This window comes from Athene cunicularia (genome assembly GCF_003259725.1).
Source record: "Athene cunicularia isolate RWA chromosome 24 unlocalized genomic scaffold, athCun1 chr24_part1, whole genome shotgun sequence".
Classification (NCBI taxonomy): Eukaryota; Metazoa; Chordata; class Aves; order Strigiformes; family Strigidae; genus Athene; species Athene cunicularia.
Window position 1 is genome coordinate 4,193,582 of NW_020799132.1, and position 4,659 is coordinate 4,198,240.

The following is a 4,659-nucleotide window of genomic DNA, read 5'->3' on the forward strand; positions in this document are numbered from 1 at the left end:
GGGGGTGGGAAGGAAAGAAAAAGAAAGCACGGGAGTCACTCCATGCTGAGATTTTGTACTTTTGTGTCTCCTGAAGTGAATACATCAGTCAGGAATCAAAGGTTTGAAAAGTCATTCAGCCCCTCCAAATGAGAAGGCGAACCATCTGCACAACAGGATGGAGCTCTCCTCAAAGGCTGCAGGCCAGGGCTGATCTCAGTGACACCGGGGTAAGCCTGGAGTATCTCCACCAGAGTTACAACCAGCTCACCCGGGATCTCAGTTTCTGGCCCGGTGCATGCGTCTTCCTGCCAGAATAACCTTTTGGACCCAGCCCTTTCATGTTGTATCACCATAGTGACAGGCTCCTCTGCTCCAGAGCTGATGAGGAATTGCTGTGGGCTTGTCCAGCGTTAATTAATCCCTTTTAGGCAAAATTTGAGCTCGGTGGAAGCTGCAAAGACAAGGCAGCCCATTCAGAGAGCTCTGCAGCCTCTCACCCTCTTCAATTTTAGCAATATGTCTTGCCCTCAAGTCCCACATGCCACAGCAAATCCCTTGTGTTTCCTGGAAGTTAGAGCAGTGATGGAAAGTCAGTGGGAAGGAAGGTTGTGCTCTATGAGAAGTGAAGAAGTACGTGTGTCCTTGCAGCTTTGCAGATAATGCTGTTTGGAAAGGCTGGGTTGCGTTGCAGGCTTCCTGAGGTGCTGCATTTTTGGGTGTGAGCCAAACAGCAGCACAAAGGAAGAGCTGGATCTGAGGCACTGCCTGGCTTAGACCGTTTGGCTTGAACTGGCCTAAGGCGTTGTAGCTAATGGTGAGAGATCAAAGTCTCCAAAGGTGCCTCTCTCCAAGTTGACTGCCTGAGTGCCTTGGGGATGTCCCTCACCTGAGCCACCTCAGGCAGGTCCCTGAAGGTAAGTGAGATGTGTCCAGGGCTACGGGCATTGTCCATGGGGAGAAAGAGATCCCAAAGCTAGTCCTGACTTCAGTTAGCCACGGCACAGGGTCACAGAGGTGCTCTGATCCTGGCAGCAGGCTGCTCATGCAAACCCAGCCTGAGTGCATCTTTCTCTGCACTGCTCAGTGCTTCTGGGCCAGGGTTAGCTCTCCTGGAAATGCCTGAAGTGTCCCTGACCCCAGAATGCAGACAAACCTCTGGGCCGCCATCCTGAAAGATGCCAGAAGACATTTTCCAACCCACCAAATGGTTTGGGGTCCAGATATCACAGCAGTGGACACCTCCGAGGTAAATTTACTTCACTGGATTTAATATGACAGATCCCAACCACAAATTTCTTATCCAGATTTGTTTGGAGCCAGGATTTGGTTCAGGCCAAGTGTTTTGTTTTATTTGTTTATCCAAGATACGGTTTTGGATGCTTAGCAGGGGAAGGGAAAAAAAAAAAACCAAAAAAGCACCATAACTGATGGATGTTAATTATGTTTATTTATTTCAGATCTCCTTTTGGCAGCTGGATGAGAAGGGAATGCCACCACACAGGAAGGATTACTGAGGCGAGGTTCAAGCTGGATTCAGAGGGAACACGAGTGCTGTGCGTTACACGTTTCACCACCACAACAGGTCAGTACCTTTTCCTGGAGTCAGAGTTCTGTGAGTAGCATCCGTGAGAACTCAGTCAGACCCTGTCTGTGGATTAAAAGGTGATAAAAACGCCACAATTGAAATTCACTTGTATCAGAAATCAATTGCACATTTATAAGGCTTAAATGATTTAAAAAATGCTATTAGATCAGATGTTTTATAGTAAGCAGATGGTTGATGAAAGGAAGTTTCAGAAAGTGCTTTGTAATGAGGCAGACTGAGTCACCTTTGAATTTTCTGCTTTTTTGGATGGCCTTTGGGCTTTTACATTAACCCGACTAGGTAGTTTGCTTGGAAGTCTGTGAATTTTGGCTTGTTGCTTGCAAAGTGCAGAGAACACTACGACATCTCTGAAAACACAAACAATAATAGTGGTAATGAACAGCAGCTTATCAAAATCTTTTGTGATGGTTTAGAAATCCTTGAATTCCTTTGCTCTCTGATTCACCCCTGGAAGTATCCTGTGCTTTGATTTCTGTCTTTGGATACCAGTTATGTGCAGCTAAGGTCTGGGGCAGTTCCCAAGAAATTGAATGCAATTTGCTTTCTTTGAAAGAGTTTCAGACAGGGTCAGATCTGCAGCTGGTGGAAACCTGTGTCTTGGCGGCTTCAGGAGAAGTTACTCCCTAATCTGACAGTGAAGATTTTTAAGTTCCTTAGAGTTCCCATAACCAGAACTCAGTTTTATGATGTCTTCCTGGTGATTTGATCATTCCTTTAGTCAGCTGAACATGGTTTATTCATAAAAAAAAGTCAGCTTCCTCTGCTAAGAAGCCCAGTGTAAACCATTCACGCTTCGTATTTGTGGCTTACTTTGAGACTGAAAACTTTCTCGGTTCGTGGCGTTTTGTTGTGTAAGTGCACTAGAACAATTCTCCTTCTCCTGGACTGGACGTGCAAACTCCTTAGTCAAAGGCTGGTTCTGTCTGACGTTAAGCAGTGGCTGGGCTGCCTGGGTCACAGTCCTGTGCCTCCCAGCATACTGTTGGGTGAGGGGAGAGGAACAAACGGGTGCAGAAGGTGCCGCAGACTTCAGGCAGGTTGAATATTGTTCTGAAAGTTCCCCCCCTCTGCTGCTGATCGTGGGAGAGCCGAGGGCGTAGCAGAAAGGGGATGGATTCAGGGTGCCACTGTGCTGGCTTTTGAACATGCTGTGGAGAAAGTTGCCACATCTCTGTGTGGGGTGTCCTGGTCTGGGAGCTGCTCTGGAGATGGGATACAGAACCACGTGTACGTTGGGTGCTAGGGACATTACTTCGTTGTTTTTTTTTTTTTCTTCTTAAGTTTATCTGAGGGGAGGAAACTGTAGACATTACGTTTTACTGAGTGGAAAAACCGATCTCAAGTACATATGTTTGAAGCTAGCAGCAGCATGAGCCAGGTTAACTTCACTAAATAGTCATACGAGGCCACAAAATCTGGCGGAGCCTAATTAGAAACCAAGATGCCTCCCAGCACTTAGAGGCTTCTTTTAAGATTATGATGAGCTGACAAAACATATTAGTGAGAGGTGGAATTGGTGTGAGCCATGTTTGGCATTTTACTACTTAGTGGCAGCAACAAGAGGCCTTATATAGAGATCAGCCCCACACGTGCACAAATCTGAATTAATTCACCTCACCTGCTTTTTGGTGTTTCACACCCGTACCCAAGCCAGTTGCACAAAGCTCTCGGAGCCGGTGGGGTGGACAGAATCGCTTTCTGGAGGGCAGCCCAGGAAGAGTATGCCCTTAATAAGGGGTCTCAATTGCCTGTGCCCTGTTGGGGTGAAGGCAAGCCAAGATGTGTGTCCGCCCATCGCACGGCCCAAGTAAATGGAGAGGGAGAACACGGGATTCTCGGAAGTGATTTGTGAAGAGGAATTGCAGTCTGCCAGCTGTTGAAATGCAGCTGGGCAGTTTGCAAGCATCAGTGAGGATTTAAAGAGTTGAAGGAGGGCACGACAGGAGTTTTATATGTTTCTTTCCAAGGATTTCTTTTCCTTCGGGGCGGGGCTCTCATTACCACTAGCTTGGATTCCTCCGCTACCCGTCCTGCACGTCGCATTAAGACAGGCAGAGCTCGGCCTCTGTTTGTGGGATGAAGCCATCAGCGCTGGAGCGGGGCCGTAAAACTTTTGTGCCTGAGTGCAGCCAGGCTGCCAGCGAGAAGCAGGGCTGATTTATGCTGGCTGATGGCAGGACCCATTCCCTGCTAAAAGCAATCCTCTCCGCTCCATGCCAGCAGGTGCTTTGCCTATCTGGGGACCGCCAAGCTTCCTCCCGCTGTTCTCTCGGGTTCCAGTATTTCATCTTTGCTCGTGCTGCTGTTTTTAATCCCTCTGCCTCATTCCCAGCCCTTGGTGGCTGTTCAGAGACTCGGTCTCATTTGCTGTTGTCCTGGTGCCAGAATTTGGAGGCCGAGGCGATGGAGCCGCCTCCGCGTGGGGAGGACTCATGCTCGCTGGCTCCACCGTCTGGACCTGGCCCCGAGCACGGAGCCCGGCAACCCCTAACAGGTCCCCTTGCTTTCTCTCCAAGAATATGATTAGAGGTTTGAAACTGAGCAGACAGCTGGTATACTCTCCCAGGGCAGCCTCTGTGTCTGGGCCTCCATTGTTTTTGTCCAAATCATATCTGATTCCTTTCCAAAAGCATTTCAGTCCGTAAAACCAGACCAGGTGCCTTTGGTTGTACTCATTCCTGAAATGCCAGCTACGAACAAAAGCATTTTGGGTTGGTCTTAAAGTGGGTATGAAATTCGTTTCAAAGTGGGATTTCCCCCCCCCCCCTCCAATTTTAAAGCATTTGAATCATCCCTTATGCTTTCCAGATAGAAAACTGACCTTGTGCAAATCAATCCTCAGTCTTACACCTGATTTACTGCATTCTCTTTTACTAGATCTTCAAAATTGCTTCATGCCATGCTGCAGTCTCTGAAACCTGACCTCTACATACATTCTTTGCACCTTGACCTCTCGGGTTTTTTACATAGAGTAAAACTACCAGCAAGTCAGATGATAGGTTTTGCTGCAATGTGCTTTCCCATTCTGCTCAGTAATTTGCCAGAACGGCGGAAAAAAAGCGAGAGAAACC